Here is a 21,528-nt window from a genome sequence, read left to right on the forward strand (position 1 = left end):
AAGGGGCGCGGTATGAGATGGTGGGTGTGTAGAAAGGGGCGCGGTATGAGATGGTGGGTGTGTAGAAAGGGGCGCGGTATGAGATGGTGGGTGTGTAGAAAGGGGTGTGGTATGATAAAAAATCATTGTAAAAAAGTAAAGCTATGTCAAAGATGAAAAATAACTTTTCCCACACGGCAATAAAGCTGTGAAATTTTCCATCAAGAAAATACCTCATTTATAACAAAATGGTTGAGATATTCCTTTCTTTCTACCTCTCATCTGCTTAAAAAACACACACATGTATGTATTTATTTACTGTAATATGACTACTGTATTAACTCTCACTCTGCCTAAGACCACTTTGTTTCTGTGTGAATATTAATCCCAGTTATTCTTGTATATTAGCTGGATAACAGTAAAACCCATCATCTCAACATTAATCCAATTAACTGTGATCACCACTCAGCCATGTGGTCTATTCAACTTATATCTGCAACTGGAAAAATGACAAACTCGTTAAATGTCTAGGGATTAAGCATATTTTGTATTCACATAAAGGTGATGGAAAAATAAACAGATGTGCCAACAGCTGTCAGGTGCAGTTGTTGAGCACAGCCATGTGCACTGATGCATGCGGCCTGCATGAACTTTACACGCTGAGAATTGTTTTCTTTTAATATCTCCACTGATAATCTGCCGATGCCTGAGCCATTTCACTCCAGCCGTTTCTTGTTTATTAAAGTCACTCCCTCGGGGTTTACTGGCTATTTACAGGACATGTCCAGATTTGACTTATTGATCCAGGACCAGTCTAAAGTCTAACTGAAAACTCTCTTCAGTCTACATGGACCTGGAGCTTCTTGCAATGTCAAAAACACTGTTGTCTGTTTGTCTCTAGTCTACACAAGTAGTGGAACTTCAGCATATGAAAAATTTGTTCTGGAGGCTTCAGACAAAAATTTGTATTACGAGACGAATTTTCCCATGAGAAATAATGTAAATGCAGATAATATGTTCCAGCCGCCCAAAAATATTACCAATATGAAGCGCAAGTAAACTGTATGGCTGCTTACAAAGAACTGACCCAAGCCAAGCATTCCATGTCAAGGGTCCTCACAGGAAGTCATGCCACCAAGCTTGGGTTAAAAATAGAACAGACCACCCACACCACCAATCTGTCAACAAAAAAACTCCCGAAAAATCCTGTTGCTTTTGAACGGATACTGAAGGCAAATGTCCGTATTGTGGGTATAGATATCTATATCTGGATTTCTGTGAAGCTGCTTTTTGACAACGGCTATGAAAAAGAAATGAAAAAGAAACTACTACATTCTGTGTATAGCGGGTTTGAAGACACTCCATCGGGCAATATAGAAATCTGAGCACAGTGGCTGAGATGATAATAATAATAATAATAATAATAATAATAATAATAATAATATTATTATTATTATTATTACTACTATTATTATTATTATTATTACTACTAATAGTAATAATAATAATAATATATACACATTTAAATACATGTAGTTTTACTTTTACTCCCACTCCCTCACAGACTCAAACTCAGCCAGTCACAAAATCACACACACACCATTAGAGCCACTAACCTCAAATACTGAAAGCAAACGTTGGACTCTGACATGGATCTGAAATCAACACTAAGGCAAATAACCCAGGGAAGAGCCAAATGTGTGGGCTGTGAAAGTTTTGCATCCCCCAACTGTAAATTATTCATACCTGGGAGCCATTACTAACAATAGCACACGAAAACCACAGGGTGGAACCGATACCGAGTCCAGATGAAGGCCAGTTCCTGGATATTTTAATAAGGACAGTTTGTACGTCGTGTTAGGTGAGGACACAGAAAAGGGGTTCTTTACACAGTCAGAAATATAAAGCGAGTAACGTGTGGAGAGATGCTGGGTCTTACAGCAACACCTCAACCTCAAAACATCTTTTACTTACTTTTTTTTTTTTCTTAAATAAAGCTTTATTTCATTTCTGAAAATGACGGTTCATATCCTGCCTTCAAGGCCTGGACCATCAGTGCTGATGTGCAGAGATGAGAAATGTATTGAGCTCACAGTCAGTAGCTTAAGCTTAAAAAGGGGCTTTTGTATTGAAGCTATAAGTGGAATTGAGCCAACAAGCGATCAGCACTGCAGGATTATGGTTACTGGTCTGACATTGTGATTATTTTGTCAAAAAGTTTGACAGGTTCACCTTAAAAGACCACGATAGACTCTATACAACAGTAGTATGAACAGCTTCATAAGTTAATAGAAACAAATTACAACTCAGGAAGACAGACAGACAGAAAGAAAAGTTCAGTCACACAAGCAGTTTAAATCAAGGACAGACAGACAGAAAGAATTTATCAGTCACACAAGCAGTTCAAATCAAGTTCAATCAGACAGACAGACAGACAGACAGACAGAAAGAATTCATCAATCACACAAGCAGTTCAAATCAAGTTCAGGCAGGCAGACAGACAGACAGAAAGAAAGAATTTTCATCAATCACACAAGCAGTTCAAATCAAGTTCAATCAGACAGACAGAAAGAATTTATCAGTCACACAAGCAGTTCAAATCAAGTTCAGGCAGACAGACAGACAGAGACAGAAAGAAAGAATTTTCATCAATCACACAAGCAGTTCAAATCAAGTTCAGAAAGACAGACAGAAAAGTTCAGTCACACAAGCAGTTCAAATCAAAGAGACAGACAGACAGACAACTTGTACTTGGGATATTCATCAATCACACAAGCAGTTCAAATCAAGTTCAGATAGACAAAGAAAGAAGGAAAGAAAAAGACAGAAAGAAAAAAACTTGTACTTCGGATATTCAACAGTCACACAAGTAGTTCAAATCAAGGACAGACGGACAGACAGACAGACAGACAGACAAGCAAGGACAGCTGGTAAAGCGATACTGACTAAAACTGGGAAGAATAGGTACAGTGTAAAAATCATGATCTGAAAAGAAAATAAATCGTTTTTCTTAATAAAATCATAAATTCCATCACCCATGACTCACGCAAAACTAAAACTTTGACCACTAGATATTTCTGACTGATGTAAAAGAGAATATTTTAATGAGTTCTTCTACCTCCAATACCAGCAGAGAGGTTTAATTAAAAACAAGTATAATACGTGCGCTATCAAACATGAAAATTTTAAAAATGCTTCAATTAACTTTTTTTTCTTTTTTCCCCCAGACATTAGTAACGAAGTGTGGAGTTTTTGTGAACATTAATTTAAAAACTTTTATATACCATTTAACACCTTTTTTGAATATAATTTCCAAAATAGCTCCTAAAAAAAAAAATCTCATTACCACAACAATCTGAAAACATCAACACTGTCAGAAAAGCAAATACATTTTCACAGTTTTAAAAATGGATTATTAATCGTCATGCACGTTACTTGAAGTTCTGAAATAATATTTATTTTTTAATTTAACTATTTTTCTATTAATTAAATTAACATCTGTTGCGGTAATGATATATAGGTTTCGGTAATTATTTCGGTAATGATAAATACGTACACTAGTCTGAGATTTACACTGAGACTTGTATACTAGTCTGAGATCATGCAGAAAGAAACCGAGAATATTTGCACAAAATTTGCATGCAATCAAGTTCAAAACAGTTTTATTGTCCAGTGCTTCAAAAATACAAAAGCCAAAAATAAAAATATAAAAATTAAGAAAAACCTTAATAACAGGAATAAACATTTCAACGTGTGCCTAAAAAAACATGGACTATTTTTACCATGGCACTAAAAAAAATAACTGACCACTGTCTTTTTTTCTTTTCATGTCGCTTCTTAGTCGGCTCTTCAGTTTTCTTTATTTTGCCATTTTTGATTCCTGGAAGCAGAAAGAAAGCATTACATTAAATTAGCAGGTCTCATAACATTGGGGAAAAACATTTTATGTATAAATCATCATATAGACTTGATGCTTACTCTCTGTGTGTGTGTGTGTGTTTTCTATACTGGGCCTGAAGTTGTGAGGTGGGGTAGAGCTTAATTTTAGTCTTTGAAATGAATTGAAAAATAAAGTAAACAAGAAGAACAAATAACTTTATTATTTAATTACTACTAAATTATAACAAAATTATTAACAATTTAAAACTACCGTTTTTAATTCAAATTAATGAAAAAATTCATTAGGCTGCTGAGGTGCCTCAGGATGTTTTGCTAACAGAGAAACCATGATGGCTTTACTAATTTTTTCTCAGTGCATATAATTAGACCTCAATAAAGTACATTTTCATAAAAAAAAAATTGTAAATCTAAAAATTTTCTAAATGTAGAAAACTCCCTGTTTCTGTAATGATAATCATGAAAGTCATGTTAACATTCTGATAACAGAATATTTAACTGGAAAGATATAAAGAGATGATCTTACCTGGTCACCATCTTGTAGTAACTGTCCCATGTGCTCCATCACTCAATCAAACTTTATTTACATTCTGTATGTGTGTTTAAACGGTCCTTAAAAAATGTTGCGGAGGATGAGAACATCAGGTATGGACACATCATTTTCCTAGTATTTTTCAATATTATTTTACATGAATATTCAGTAAATTATTTTTTCGGTCATCTAAAATAATCTAGTAGAACATCCATTTATTTTTTCTAATTTTTTTATGTGAATTTGTTTAAATTACAACATAACACATTCAGACAGGCGGATGCGTTGCGGTAATGAGAATTTCTGCAGAAAATGCAGTAAAATAGAAAAATAATTCATTCTCATGTTGAAATTACGCATTGTGCAAGGTAGAGAACAGTATTGTCTTTTATTCTGATGCTTTTTTATATTGCTAAATATAAAACACATTTTATATTTAAAATCATTAGTGCCGTGGTGTTTCAATGGTTTCGTGAGAATCACCCATCTGGAGTGTGTGGCATTGATTATGAATCTGTTTCCAGGATAGTTGTAAACTGTGTGTGTGTGTGTGAGCGAGAGAGAGAGCGAGAGCGAGAGAGAGAGCAAGAGAGAGCGAGAGCGAGAGAGAGCGAGAGAGAGAGAGAGCGAGAGGACGCAAGTGAGAGAGTGTGTGTGTGAGAAAGAGGAAAGAGAGAGAGCAAGAGTGCAAGTGAGAGAGTGTGTGAGAGTGAAAGAGAGAGAGAGAGAGCGCATGAGAGAGTGAGTGAGTGCGAGCAAGAGAGAGAGACAGAGAGAGAGAGTGCAAGTGTGAGAGAGAGTGAGAGAGAGAGAGCGAGTGTGTGAGTGAGAGAGAGAGAGCGCGAGAGAGTGAGAGTGTGAGTGTGAGTGAGAGTGAGAGAGAGAGAGAGAGAGCGAGCGAGAGAGAGCGCGAGCGAGCGAGAGAGCGCGCGCGTTCATCATCCTCATGCTGACCCCAGTGTCGGGTACATCTCTTTGCATGCCACACAGACATTATAAAACATTACCGGAGAGAAGAGAGATGAAGGGAAGGTAAAGAGGAAGAGGAAGCAGAGTCTGGGGTTTAAAGGGGTCACTTCCTGCTTCCCTCTGGCTGACCGGGCATGCTCGTGTGAATGATAGTATTCACTTTGGCTACCAAACACACTGACAAGCTACGGCTTGACCAAAATCCTGCGGCCTAAACATGCAGACGTCAGAGATCACATCACGGTGATACTGACCTCATTCCACTGCAGGACACATGCCAGCTACATTATATTTATAACACCAATGAAAGCTCTAGATTACTGTATTATTTCCAAGGCCAGTATTTTTCCACAGCCAAGGATTACAACTAATTTGGCCAAAATCTCCACTTACAACTATTTGGAGCAATCCTGAACTGGACGCTGCATGGCATCACACTGAACTGAAGTTATTATACTGTATTTTTTCCTAGGGCAGACCCAGTAATTGATGGATATGTCTAGTGTTCTAGCAGTGAGAGAGATGATTGACATTTCTCATATGAGACTATAATAAAATACAGGTAAGGCCATATCCTCCATGGCTTTACCTATATATATATATATATATATATATTTATCCAGCACACTCCCAAAACAAAGGCATGTCAAAAGTAAAGGTTTTCGTCTTTTCTTTTCTTTTTTTTTTAAAGAAACATCAAGCACATTGCTTTACGTCACACTCAACCAGCATCAACAGCATAGCAAGAGAAAGTGTTCATTCCAGAGTGAAGTAATAAGAGCTGCATACTTCACAACCAAGAGTCTGGAAAACACGTACACACAAATCACTGCCAAAACAAGAACACACCCCACACTGAGGGACACCTGATTACGCAACCTCCATATCGCAAACGTTCATAACACAACATTACTCAGATCGATCCCGTTAACAAGTTATAATACAGCAGTGCAATTAGAGCTAGCGATCAAAATAATAATCCTGATTCGCCAGTTATGATATTCAAATCAGACCTCCAGTATGGACAATACCCCTTTGCCGTGGGCCTCGGTGATGTGCTTCTACACACAAACCTCTCTCATCCCTCATTTGCATTACAGACGGCAAAACAAGGCACTACTGCAACAAATAACGATCATATGCAAACAGCCAGTGCCAGTGGGAGTTCATAGAGTGCCGGCAAAAGCTACGCACTAAACATAGACGGGTCAGGGAAGGACAGGACGCATCGCATTTTACACACCAAGCATAGGAGAAATGAAGCTCATTGAATCTCTCAGGACCGCCTGGACACAGAAATATGATCTTTCCAAATCGGATCAGAGACGTGAGCGTAATGCTGGATGAAGGACAACAATCAGACTGGAATTCACACAGCTTTTAAACCAAAACAAATGTATACACCACTGGTGTTGTCTTATAGAGGAACAACAACAACAACGAAGACCAGCAACAGTTATTTACTCGATATCTGATGAATGGATTCAAGTTAAAGGGCAAGGAACCTACTGATACTGAGAGCGCATAAATAAATAAATTGTACAGATAAGCTTGGAACGTGAATGCGAGGTAAATACAAGAAGGTAACTACTAGTAAAAACCACTAATGTTCACAAATGATGACGTTACACTGGTCCATTGGCACGCTTTTACAGAACAACAAGCTTCGTTAGCTTGGGTTAAAACAAGAACGACAGAAACAGCAGTTCGGTCAGTTGTGTCCAAGTGCTAAGATAAATACAAATGATTGTAAAACACCTCCATTTTAAACCACTGTTTCTGTTTTACATCATGTGTATAATAAAGTACCCAAAACTTACAAAAAGCTCCTCACTGGTTGGGTAGGAAGCAGACACGGATGCTCAAATGGAGTAAGGATAGCTCTGCATTCAGAGGAATAAGTCTGCAACCAAGCAAGCACCCCTTGGTCAAGCAGTCAAGCAAGTGCCCCCTGGTCAAGCAAACACCCTCTAGCCAAGCAAGCGCCCCCTAGCCAAGCAAGCGCCCCCTAGCCAAGCAAGCGCCCCCTAGCCAAGCAAGCGCCCCCTAGCCAAGCAAGCGCCCCCTAGTCAAGCAAGCGCCCCCTAGCCAAGCAAGCGCCCCCTAGCCAAGCAAGCGCCCCCTAGCCAAGCAAGCGCCCCCTAGCCAAGCAAGCACCCCCTAGCCAAGCAAGCACCCCCTAGCCAAGCAAGCACCCCCTAGCCAAGCAAGCACCCCCTAGCCAAGCAAGCACCCCCTAGCCAAGAAAGTACCCCCTAGTCTAGCAAGCACCCTCTAGCCAAGCAAGCGCCCCTAGCATGCCTTATATTTCCTACTGACAGCCTTTCAAAAATTTCCATAGGAAATGTCAATTTTTTTATGACCGCAATTTTCAACAATGCAAATATATCAATGACAGCAGAACATCAGCTGGTTTAATCAGCTCACTGATCTACTGCTCACACTCTGTTGCACATCATTTAACATGCCGTAAATTCTGTCCACCCTGAAATACAGGTCACTGTGGTGTACAAGTGAATCCATCAGAAAACTGGCCCTTATTTGCCTATAGACTGATAAAGGTTTTATCTCATGCTTTGTTCTGCAAGTCGTGAGACCTGACAGAGGTTTTATTTTATTAGAGGGAATTATAGTAAGAATTTTGTGAGAGCCTTTAGAATTGGGTCACTCCAAAAACAGAACTACAGAAACAGAACAATTTACATACACGAACAAAGAAAAGCTGAGCAAAAACTGTTCTTCCAAGAATACACCAGTCAAATATTGGCCTAACACACTGGACTGAGATCAAATAAGATTTGACATTTGCAGACCAAATGATATTTTAAAAACTGAACACATTTAGCATTAAAATGCCAGGATACAGGATGACCAGTTAAAGTGCACCAGTACCATGGGGTCAATGTGAAGCGTTTATTAAAACTAGAGCTCAGATATAGGTATCTGGGCACCAATAAAAGATTTCCAGTTAATCATAACTCGTGTGGTGGGAGACCATGCACTTTTGGACACATAAGAAATAAAAGATCACTGTAATGAAAGACGACACAACGTTAGAACTTTGAGTTTTTTTGGAGTTGTTTCATAACGAGTACATCAGAGGGATGTTTGGGGGACAAAGTTAGGGAGGCCAGATTAAGATGGTTTGGACATGTTCAGAGGAGGGAGAGTGAGTATATTGGTAGGAGAATGTTGGACATGGAGCTGCCAGGCAGGAGGAAAAGAGGAAGGCCAAAGAGGAGGTATATGGATGTAATAAAAAAAGGATATGAAGCTAGTGGGTGTAAGTGATGAGGATGCAGAAGATAGGGATAGGTGGAGAGATTCGCTGTGGTGACCCCTAAAGGGAAAAGCCCAAAGAAGAAGAAGAAGATGATGATGTCCCCAGTTTGTTAAAACACGCAATCATAAAAACATGCCTCTGACTTTCTTCTAAACAGCCAGCTTTGTTATGCAGTGATGCATCAGCAAATAATCCAGGTCTGTAATTCATACCTGTTCAGCTTTCGCACCAGAAACACAACCATTAAATAAAATAACATTTAAAAAAGGATTAGAATCAGGTTTAAGCACAATGTTCATACAATATGATGAAGAAAGTTATAAATATGATAAAGAAAAACTTTGAGTGCATTTTCAGAGCTTCCCAGTAAACAAAAAAAAAAAAAGGTAATAAACAAACTCAGGAACAGGATGAGCTCCAGCTGATGTTTTTAAGCATGTTATAACGCTGTTATTAACACAGTAAGACATTTCCTGTACCTGTGTTACTTTCAAAAGCCACAGTGTAACAGAGTGAGGTGTAAGATAAACCTACTGCGAAGTGTTTCGGAGTTAAACAAACAAAACAAGCGAACTGACAGCCATCTATTAAGTTAGTAAACATTTCCATCTGCACCAGAAACCCCTGTAGGAAGGCGAGAGACGAGAGATTTCTTTACAAAGGAACAACAAACACAAACAAACTGGCCACGTTGTAGCTACTCATGCCTCGGGGATTACAACTTTTCTCTGTCAGGTGAAATGACCAGTGACACAAAAACAACTTTTAATCACTTATATCGACATAATAACTACCTGTTTAAGCTGATCGTGTCTGTGGAGTGCCGATAGAGCCGGTGTTTATAACCGCTTTACCCGTTAAAAGCGTCCGAAAGGGACGCAGCGAATACGGCTTTGTTATAGAGTGCTTAGGCGCTGACGTCACTGCCGAGCCGGAAGTGATCCGTCTGTTCCTGTTTTTTTATTTATTTATTAATCAGTTGTTGTTGTTGTTTGTTTGTTTTTGTTGTTTTTTTTACATGCTTTCGGATTCTATAGTTGATCATATAATACAAGGTCTGATATTTTCTAAATTTGTTCCAAGACAATAGTCCGTGTTTTCCGTTTGTAGTTTCGCCACCAGAGAGAAAACTACACTTCCCATGAACACCCGCTCTCCGAGAGCCAGACGGCGTTCATGCACTGATCACGTGTTAGTCGAGATAATTAAAGTCTTTGTATTCAATCGCGATTTAACCAAATGTTTGTGGACACTAGACTGACACAAAACCTTTGCAAAGTTTATAGAAAGTTTTAAGCACACAATTATCCAGATTGTCTATTTTAAATTGTAATATTAAGATTTTCCCAATGGCACTAAGTAGAGACCAAATCCAACATGACAATGCCCCTGGGCATGAAGCAGACTCCATGAAGATATGGCTTGCCAAGAGAGCTATCCATGCATGACATCGGTACCTGATGTCGATAGGTTTATTTGCTTTTTAACCCTTAGTTCTGTGTTGTCTTATGTAACGCTGCATGTTAATGTAGCACCATGGTCCTATGTAGCACTATATGCAGCAGCTATATATTGTCGAAATGCTTCTTGACTTCTTGACCGACTGACCTCAATAATGCTCTCTTAGTGGAATGAACTGGAATACGTTTCAAAACCTAGTGGAAAGCCTTCCTAGAAGATGGAATGGATGGAAAAAAGCACATGTGTCAGATGCTCAGGCGTCACATACTTCTGGCCATACATTATAGCACGGGGCCACAATTAACAAGCCTTATAACTGCTGTAAATTATAAGAATGACCTAATTTGGGTGCTGCTCATAAGAGTGAAAGCCAAAAAGCCAATTTATTTATTAAAATACTAAAAATCTCTGTAACAGAATGTCTTCTTTACTGACATATTATACACTGTATAAGCAATCTATACTATATATATATATATATATATATATATATATATATATATATATATATACACTATTTTGCCAAAAGTATTCGCTCACCCATCCAAATAATCAGAATCAGGTGTTCCAATCACTTCCATGGCCACAGGTGTATAAAATCAAGCACCTAGGCATGCAGACTGTTTTTACAAACATTTTGAAAGAATGGGTCGCTCTCAGGAGCTCAGTGAATTCCAGCGTGGAACTGTGATAGGATGCCACCTGTGCAACAAATCCAGTCGTGAAATTTCCTCGCTCCTAAATATTCCACAGTCAACTGTCAGCTGTATTATAAGAACGTGGAAGTGTTTGGGAATGACAGCAACTCAGCCACGAAGTGGTAGGCCACGTAAACTGACGGAGCGGGGTCAGCGGATGCTGAGGCGCATAGTGCGAAGAGGTCGCCAACTTTCTGCAGAGTCAATCGCTACAGACCTCCAAACTTCATGTGGCCTTCAGATTAGCTCAAGAACAGTGCGCAGAGAGCTTCATGGAATGGGTTTCCATGGCCGAGCAGCCGCATCCAAGCCATACATCACCAAGTGCAATGCAAAGGGTCGGATGCAGTGGTGTAAAGCACGCCGCCACTGGACTCTAGAGCAGTGGAGACGCGTTCTCTGGAGTGACGAATCGCGCTTCTCCATCTGGCAATCTGATGGACGAGTCTGGGTTTGGCAGTTGCCAGGAGAACGGTACTTGTCTGACTGCATTGTGCCAAGTGTAAAGTTTGGTGGAGGGGGATTATGGTGTGGGGTTGTTTTTCAGGAGCTGGGCTTGGCCCAGTTCCAGTGAAAGGAACTCTGAATGCTTCTGCATACCAAGACATTTTGGACAATTCCATGCTCCCAACTTTGTGGGAACAGTTTGGAGCTGGCCCCTTCCTGTTCCAACATGACTGTGCACCAGTGCACAAAGCAAGGTCCATAAAGACATGGATGACAGAGTCTGGTGTGGATGAACTTGACTGGCCTGCACAGAGTCCTGACCTCAACCCGACAGAACACCTTTGGGATGAATTAGAGCGGAGACTGAGAGCCAGGCCTTCTCATCCAACATCAGCGTGTGACCTCACAAATGCGCTTCTGGAAGAATGGTCAAAAATTCCCATAAGCACACTCCTAAACCTTGTGGACAGCCTTCCCAGAAGAGTTGAAGCTGTTATAGCTGCAAAGGGTGGACCCACGTCATATTGAACCCTATGGATTAGGAATGGGATGTCACTTAAGTTCATATGTGAATCAAGGCAGGTGAGCGAATACTTTTGGCAATATAGTGTGTATATATATATATATATATATATATATATATATATATATATATATATATATATATATATATATATATATATATGTATATATATATATATGTATGTATGTATGTATGTATATATAGTGTTCCTATTTTCTTACTTACAATCAAAAGCATATGTTTTTACATGCAACAGTGTCAGATTCTTTAAAGATTATTTAACATTTCAATATTTTTTACTGATAATGGGCCAAATAAGAAAGCAAAATATCTAGTCCCACACTAACTAACACATACACCTACATCCTAAATGTGGCCTGCACATGGACTACTGAAAAACTTACATTAATTACAGTCATTGCATTAAAATCTTAATTGTGTTTTTTTGAGACACAAATTACATTCCAAAGTGTATAACAAAAGAACCTCACTTATGAGTTCAGCTTCAACATATAGTTTTATTGGAGTCCAGAGTAATGATATAATTCAGACTGAGATCATTTGACATAATTGACTGTAATGAAGTTCAGGGTTTTACCACATAAACAAAATACAAATAAAATCAGTAACTAAATATAAATCTCACTTAGGTATATAGCAACTTCAGATATGTTAAAGCCCTTACAGTAAAATCTAATTTCTGTGTAGTTTCTCAATTAGCTGCACAGTAAATCAGACATGTTAGAAAATTCTATATGATTTATATAAAAATATATGTGATTTAAGTTAACAAAAGCATTGGGAGCGTCTCAATTAGCTCTCCAGGTCAGGTGTCAGGGCATTGTTTAGGGAGTCGGTTGTTTCAACTGCAAAATCTTTTCATTGCGCTGGTAAAAATCCCACAATGCACCACAAAAACAGGGAGAGCTGAATTTCACTGTGTTGCCTTACTGAAAATAACGTCATATTTTCTGAAGCCTTTCACCTTGAATAGCAATATTCAATAGCAGACAAACTCTCAGCCAACTTCGTCTACAAATATAAGTAGCTTGTTATCTTTGGTGTAGCTCTCAAACGATTACGTTAGCAATTTCCAGTTATTTGATTTATTTGATGCTCTATTTATGTCTTATTTGAGTCTAATAAGTTTTAAGCGTTTGGCAAATTTTAAAAAATCCACTGGCTAGACTACATTCCTGCTTGAAGTACCAGGACAGAAACGTGTGATTACGTGAAGACATTTATGTAACCTATGTGGAAACTTAAAGGAGAAGTTCACTTCCAGAACAAAAAAATCTACAAATAATTTACTCACCCACGCTTTGTAAACACTGGGTCCGCCTACATCGCGTGTGACCTTTCAACGTGATTACATAGTACGTAGCATCACGGACGCGCATCCCAGCTAGTGCTAGCCAAGCTTTTGTGGTTAAAAAGTATGCATTTTTTACATTTTTCTAAGAAAATGGTTTAGCTAGATAAGACGCTTCTTCCTCGGCTAGGATCGTTTGAAGCTGCATTTAAACGGTATTTTGGAAGCTCAAACTCGCGGGCACCATTGAAGTCCACTATATGGAGAAAGTTTTCCTCAGAAAACATCATTTCTTTACGACTGAAGAAAGAAAGACATGGACATCTTGGATGATGAGGGGGTGAGGAAATTATTTGTAAATTTTTGTTCTGGAAGTGAACCTCTCCTTTAAATAATTTATGTTTAGGTTTTTATAGTGACTGAAAATGAAATTAGAATGTTACCGGAAGTCGAGTCATCAGTGTCCCAATATGTAATCATATGAGTCAGTGTCCTTAGCAGTACCTGAACTCATGTAAACAATATACTGATTCACCACCTAGGGATCTACGGAGCTGATTGAGACCCACCCAATGGTTTTGATTTCTCATTGACGTAGTTATCACATTATCTAATCCTATTTATAACCATATGGAAGAAGCCCTATTAAACATAAGGAAATTAAGCATCAGTATAGCCAGGTTCCCTCACATTACATCTCTCAATAATCAATTCAATCATAACACATTCAATTATTGATCATAATATATCTGGTTAACATACCGATAAAACTATCATAGTCTATTTTAGATAAAGCATAAAACATCAGCAGAGATAAGTTTCAATTCCTGAGTGATTTGAACATACATGTTGGTAATCACTGTGGTAAGTGTACAGTACTGCTTCTTACTTAAAAAAATCGAAATGTAATGTAATACGTAATATTCCTTTCATCCTTCTCTGATTTTGACTAAGCACTAGGCTAACTAGCATTAAAAATCTGGTCTTTTTTCTTTGTTTCACTGGATTATTTTTATTATTAATTCCAGTTGGCACTTTTCTAGTGAGTTGTAGATTTAATAGAATGTGATGATTTCAAAAAGTTTCTGATTTTTGTCCAGAATTCGTACAGCTGATTGAGGTCCAACTCCAAACCCTGAATAGAGTGGCTCAGTGAAAGTTGTGTGGACTTTATGGAGGAGGATCATCTGGTCAGAGACACTATAGAAGGACAGAGTTCCTGCGATGTGGTTCACGTACACGCCAATAGTTTTCAAATTGAAGTGACGAAGATTGACTTCACTGTGGTTATGTCTGAAATAGTATCGCTGATTACAGCGGGATAATCTCCAGGACTTAGCATTATACCCAAATCTACTCTCGTTACTGGCTCCTTTACGCATGATGCTTTTGTATGAAACTGCCACGGACCAATTATATCCACTGCAATCAGCTTCCCAGTAGCAACGACCATAAAGACCCTCTTTACATAAGCAATTTGCAAAGAAATCAAATCTCTCAGGATGATCAGGATATTCAGGAGATGGTTGAGACTGGGACACTTTTCTGTTTCTTTCAGAGAGACAAAGGTTGTCGTTGATGGTGTTTGGATCCACATGAAGATCACAGAAATCTGATTAAAGATTCACAAATACAAACACACACATGAGTTACGCTTAATATTTGCTCTTACCATTATTTTAACATCACACAAAGTCCATTGAGGGTAGTGTGACAAATAATTAAAGTATGTTCTTGGTCCAGTAGCTGATCCCCTGATCCAATGAAACTGCCATGGACCAACTATATCTACTGCAATCAGCTTCCCAGTAGCAACATAAAGACCCTCTGTACATAAGCAATTTGCAAAGAAATCAAATCTCCTCTGAACCAATGAAACCAATGAAAGTAAAAAATTCAGTCTATGCATTTAGTATTTACAAAATATGCTCTACGTATTTCACTCTTATGCTCTATTCATATGAAGTTAAAGAGTTATAAGGTAGCTTCTGCGAAGTTGTTGTTGGTCTTTCGTCTGCTCCCTACATGTGTGAGGGGTAACCACAGCGGACCAACGGGTCCACACAACAACTTGGCACAGGTTTTACACTGGCTTGGGACCGGCACCGCATCCAGTGGCTGGGGTTTGGGCATTGGTGGGGGCAGTGGTGGCTCAAGTGGTTCAGGGTCTGGGTCACTGACTGGAAAATTGGGGGTTCAAGCCCCAGCACTGTTGGGCCCTTGAGCAAGGCCCTTAACCCTCCCTGCTCCAGGGGTGCTGCATCATGGCTGACCCTGTGTTCTGACCCCAACCTCCAAGGATGGGATATGTAAAGAAAGAATTTCTCAGTAATATATATGTGACAGATAAAGGCTATTTCTTTTCTTCCTTTCGGCTGGGAATCGAACCCAGGCCTTCCGCATGGTAGGAGAGGAACCTACCACTGAGTCACCAATGCCCTTAACTTCTGTGAAGGTTAAGGTAAAAAAAAAAAAAAGAGCCTGTGTGACATGCTGGAAGCCAGTTAGATCCTCTGAAAAACATAGTTGTGACATGGCCAAATACTTTACTTTGCCTTACAGGGCTTTTTGTTGTTGTTATGATAAGTATATTTATTTCAGTCTTACTTACTCACATTGCAAAAAGTCCTCTCTGGTCTCTGGCTCTGGACGCTCCACAACATAGATGTGCTTAACTGAAAAGAAACAGCACAACAAACAGGTATTTATACATACTTAAAATGCCTCGCAAGTATTTAGACCTCTGACCAATTCTCTAATATTATTAAATTCTAAATACTACACTGAAATTTCATTCTGGTGGGTGATTTGTTCGGAAACACTGAAACTCAATATCAATTATTGGAAGATGATTGTGTGTTTTCGTTGGGAAATATTTTTAGGAAAAATAAAAAACTTAAGTGTCTTGCTTGCGTAAGTATTCAACCCCCAAATAGTAATATTTGGTTGGAGGATCTTTTGCTGCTGTAACTGCTTGAACTCTTTTGGGATACGTACTGTATGTACCAGCTTTGTACACAGTACCAAAGTGATCTTCTTGGCAGATTTTCTCCAAGTTGTTCAGTTTGCATACATATACATACAGAAATACATTTTGAGAAACGCACTAACATCATTTGTTTACATACAGAAGACCAGTCAATTTGCCAGATCAGCAAAAAAAATGTGAACAGGCAATGGACGGGCATATTGAGGAAAACTACCACTAGACTGGGCTGATAAATGTGAATAAACAATACCACAAGACCGAACTACTCAAACGTAGTCATACTGTTCTGTCACCAATCCATATTCCCCTTCACTACTTTACAGTTAATTCTATTTCTATTTTTTTTAATTCTACATTTATGACACATGCAGTTGAAAAAAGCATACAACATCACACTATATGGTTGTGTATGTGACAAATGAAATATGAATGAAAATTAGAAACAGGATCATCAAACATGGATCCAAAAGGGAGAGTAATGTGTCAGAAATCATACATTAGCGTCAAGAATAAGAAAGCAAGAGTAAACAAACATGCATAGGAAGGTACTGTAGCAGAAGGAAGGCAAACTACTCTATGGGCACCTAATGTACCCTTAGAGCAATTAGATTGGAATTCTTCCCCTGGCTTTCTCCACATCTGCCATCATGTTCATAAATAAGCAGAAGCTGCTGCCTTCGTGTTCATGTTCTGTTGCAAATTTTACTCCTGCTTTCTGATTCTTGAGGCTTCTTGCGCATTACTTTCTCTTTCGATCCATGCTTGATGATTTCGTTTCAAACTTTATATTTGAACTCAGAATTGTCTCGGAACCCTTGACCTAATCCTTGCAGAGCATCTATGAGATGCAATAAAGAAGAAATTGTTGAAATGGCAATGCTCGAGTGTGGATAAACTAAAAGTTTTGTAATTAAAACTTGGGGAAATCTTCTGTTCCAGAAACCCGTTGATTCCATGCCCACACTAGCACACTGAAGCCACTGTATGCATATGACAGTTTTTTAAATGTTTTTTTTAATTTTAATTTTTAATGTAGTTAAATTAATACATTTATAAGCGTGGCTTAAGTGTCCAAATATATTATAGAGCAACTTTAGACATGCATCTTTTATCAGGTCCCCAATGTTTACATGAAATACTTCCATGTATCATATACACTATAAAATGCTTTCCACTTTTAAAGTAAAAGCCAATGTTAAGCTCCTGAGATACTGTATTCAAACCTTGTTTTGATATCCTTGCTACTTCCTCTTCACAAACATCCTCAAGGTATTTTTTGAACCCAGAAATGGAGAGGATTCCCGAAGTATCACGAGTCAAACAGTTTATAGTAGGCAAGTCTTTATACATGGGCATGGCACAGAAAGATGTGTATTTCTACAGAGGGAAACAAAAATGGTATTAGAGATGCAGAAATCGAACAAGAGTCTGTTTGTTTAGCCGAACAGTGAACAGTGTGTTACCCTGATGAAATTGACGTGATCGTTTGTAGATAAAAACCTGTTGTATTTCTGGAATTCTTGCCCTCAGCTCTTTGAGCTCACGGTCCAGCTGCTGGCGAAGTTTTTTAGTTCGTCTCAGTTCGGCTTTCTCTTGAGCTCTGATCAGCGTGTTCACCTCTGAGCATCTTCTCTTCATGGAGTCTATCAGCTCAGTGAAAGTCCTGTCATTGTTCTCTTGTGCTTCCTGTGCAAAACACTGACAGGACAGGGACAAAGTGGTAAAGCCCTTCCTGCATCAGAGTTTATGTTAGAAACATCAACAGTTAAGGTTAAGCTTATTGATCAGACGCTGTTGAGCCCTTGAGCAAAGCCCTTGACCTTCTCTTCTCCTGTGCTGCCATGTCATGGCTGACTTTGCACTCTGACCCAGGGGCGGACTTAGTGATTTGGGGGCCCTAAGCGATTCCAGGTATGGGAATCTCACGCATGTGCAGTATAAGGTAGGAATGTTCCACTATTCATGAATCATGGGGGGGCCCACATTTGAAAACATGTAATAATAACGTTAAAATCTTAATGGTTATAGACAGATCATACAATATATGATAGAAAAGTAATAAGTACTATATGATTTATATAGGCTTCTTGGTATTGGTCGGGGCCCCCTAATTCCCTGGGGCCCTAAGCGACTGCTTACCTCGCTTATTGGTCTGCCCCTGCTCTGACCCCTTACAAGCTTGAATATATGGGGGAAAAAATCACAGTGCTGTAATGCATATGTTACAAAGAAAGGCTTCTTCATTCACGAGTTAAATAAGCAGTTTTAGTGCAATCAGATTTTGTGTAGGAAGCCATGTATGAGGAGGACATGCCTCATCTAATGAATTCTGGTACCAGCTGTCTACCTTTAGACTGCTACAGAATTCAGCTGACAAAAGCAGTTGTGTGACTACAGTCAATACTCACCTTAACAGACGTCACAGCCTTAGTCAGCTTGGTTAGGCCTTCTTCCCTTTCAGCAATCATCTGTAGACATTCTGTCTTTTTCTTTTCCAAGTCATCCTGTAAAAGTCAACCTACATTCAATTACAAAAGATTATATAAAATGCATCCATTCTTCTATATTATCCCTGCGCTGATGCGTCCATTTCAGTGCTTGACAGATATAATATTCTAACAGCAGTGCAGTCCAGTACAGAAGTGCTTTGTTGTCAGATTGAAAAACAGATTCCTGTGCCAGTGCAAATCATTTAAAGAGTCTAAAGATATCAAGAAGCTCAAAAGCATTCAGTTCATTCCACCAATGAAGTTCAGTCCACCATTTGACAGCAAGTACCAAGGTGTTTGTGCTATCAGGTGGGACAAAGCCAGGCCATTTTTAGTTGGAGTTTTAGATGTCAGGGTTTTCTAATATGGCCATATTTTAGGAAGTAATGCAGCAGTAGAGTGGGGGAACTTGTTGGAATGCTCTAGTAATGATTTAGTAAGGCAAGGAGCATTTATAAAACCATGTTGCATTCCATCTAATGAATTAAAACCAAATCTTAATAATGTTAGTATGTATTTTAGTTCAAATATCTGTTAGCTGAAAATTACAATGTATAGTGTTCGAGATCCCTGTAACAGAGATTAGTAATCTAATACTAGAAAGTAAGCAATTACCTGACTTTTGACCCTCTCAGATTCCACAGATGACGATTTGTGGCCTTTATGACTCTCCACCATGCACAGGTAACAGATACACTGTTGGTCATCACAACAGTAAATATCCAGCAGCTTGCCATGATGAGAGCAGATGTTCTTCTGCAACTGTGATGATGCTGGGACTAGTTTGTGCTGTTTTTTTATCACCTATACAGACGTCACACTCCAATCTTATGGACTCTGCAGTGTTTGGATTAGAAGTGCTGGCCTGATCTGAAGCGTTCTTCATTTTCTCAATCACTTCAGCTAAAAGTGTGTTCTTCTTCAGGGCAGGCCTTGGAGAAAACGTCTCCCGGCACTGAGGACAGCTGTGGACAGCGTTCTGATCCAACGCAGACCAGAAGTTATTAATACACCTCATGCAGTAACTGTGTCCACAAGGAATAGTCACTGGTTCCTTCAGGACGTCCAGACACACAGAGCAGCTGACCTGATCTTCAGAGTAAGATTTTTCAGCTTCAGCCATTTTCTTTTTCTAAAGTTGAACAATTGGTCCTGGAGTTGTGGATCAGGACACCAACTAAAAGGAAAATCAACAGTAAAATAACATAACAATTGGTTATATCCTATCCTTAGAAAAGGGATTTTGACACCTGTAATTTGACGGAGACAGACAAACTGACTCTTAACTGGTCTGAGACATGAGTTTCATTTGTCAGCTTCCGTGTTGCGTCAGTGTTAAGCGTATAGACTGAGGGATAGTATCATATTCAGGCAGACGGGAAATTACGGTCAGTAGAAACTGTACGCCAAAAATATCATAGACTACATTTGTCAGTAAAAGCAGATTTATTTCCAACTGTTTAATCAAGCCAGGAAAGTCCTGATTAGGAATAAATAGATTATTTTCTAGTCCCTGTCTTAACTTTTATGAGCCCACAGTTCTAAAGCTATTATATTTACAGCGTTTCACAGACACCCTTATCCAAAGTGAGTGAGATTTATCTCCTTTATACAACTAAGGGGATGGTGAAAGGCCATGTTCAAGGTGTGGCAGCGGTAGGATTTGAACTCAGGACCCTCGAGCAGTAGTCTAATGTCTTCACCACTGAACTTCCACTTGCCTTTGAGAACGACACCTAACTTTACAGCAGTACACCACATGACCATTTACCTGTATAATGTTCAAACGTTCAGGAGCTCTGATTCAACTGAAGGAGGAAATTATTGTTGTATTAATCTTTTCCTATACTGAGTATACTATACACTGATCAGGCATAATATTATGACCACCTGCCTAATATTGTGTTGGTCCCCCTTTTACTGCCAAAACAGCCCATCATGCACTGTGTATTCTGACACCTTTCTATCAGAAGCAGCATTAACTTCTTCAGCAATTTGAGCAACAGTAGCTCGTCTATTGGATTGGATCACACGGGCCAGCCTTCATTCCCCACGTGCATCAATGAGCCTTGGCCGCCCATGACCCTGTCGCCGGTTCACCACTGTTCCTTCCTTGGATCACTTTTGATAGATACTGACCACTGCAGACCAGGAACACCCCACAAGAGCTGCAGTTTTGGAGATGCTCTGATCCAGTCGTGCTCCAGTCGGTGCTCTGATCACAATTTGGCCCTCGCTCAAATCCTCACACTTGTCCATTTTGTCTGCTTCTAACACATCAACTTTGAGGACAAAATGTTCACTTGCTGCCTAATATATCCCACCCACTAACAGGTGCCATGATGAGGAGATCATCAGTGTTATTCACTTCACCTGGCACTGGTTATAATCTTATGGCTGATCGGTGTAAAATGACATTACCCTACAACTGATACAATCTACTCTGTTGTTAATATGCACAACAAATGAGTGGTACAGATCTGTTTTTAGGATATAATCCAGCTATTAAAATGTGCTATTTTGTATTGGAGACATTGGCCCTTTTTATTGCTAACCTTCTACCAACAGACCATCAACAAAACACACGTCATGATTATGCTCTGAGAAAAGAACTTTTTCATTGGGACTGGGGTGGTGCCATCAAGAGTGCATCTTTCCTGTCTTGTTTAATTTATTGGACTATTAAGCGGCACTAAATGTACCACTTTATTTTAAACGCTGAATAAAGCTACACCAAGTGGACTTTTCCAGGTTAAAGATACATAGTTAAGGTATCTGTAGCTACCCTTGATGGTTCCACCCAGCAACAAGGAAATTTACAGCTTGGAATAATTATTTCTCATAATACACGAGCACACCGTACACAGTAGGTGCTAAGAAGTATTGATATGAAACAAGGAGAGAGGGTGCATCTTATATCTAACTGTAACTCCTTGCTTCCTTTGTTTA

The 21,528-nt window shown here is 39.1% G+C and overlaps 1 protein-coding gene and 1 pseudogene across 2 annotated transcripts in view; both read right to left on the reverse strand.

The window, feature by feature from the left end:
* Window positions 1-9,587, reverse strand: part of spsb4b (splA/ryanodine receptor domain and SOCS box containing 4b) — a 19,742-nt gene extending 10,155 nt beyond the window's left edge. Inside the window, exons 1-3 of one of the 2 annotated variants that reach the window (XM_058413924.1) lie at window positions 9,455-9,580; window positions 4,403-4,488; window positions 3,787-3,859 (exon numbers count right to left, since the gene is read on the reverse strand). The gene's annotated coding sequence lies outside the window, so the exon portion shown is untranslated. Of the gene's footprint in view, window positions 1-3,786; window positions 3,860-4,402; window positions 4,489-9,454 lie in introns of both variants that reach the window. The other variant, XM_058413925.1, reaches the window with a different exon arrangement.
* Window positions 9,588-12,364: 2,777 nt separating this feature from the next.
* Window positions 12,365-19,752, reverse strand: LOC131367778 (tripartite motif-containing protein 16-like protein; annotated as a pseudogene).
* Window positions 19,753-21,528: the final 1,776 nt, after the last annotated feature.

Source organism: Hemibagrus wyckioides, linkage group LG17 (genome assembly GCF_019097595.1).
Source record: "Hemibagrus wyckioides isolate EC202008001 linkage group LG17, SWU_Hwy_1.0, whole genome shotgun sequence".
In the NCBI taxonomy this organism is placed as follows: Eukaryota; Metazoa; Chordata; class Actinopteri; order Siluriformes; family Bagridae; genus Hemibagrus; species Hemibagrus wyckioides.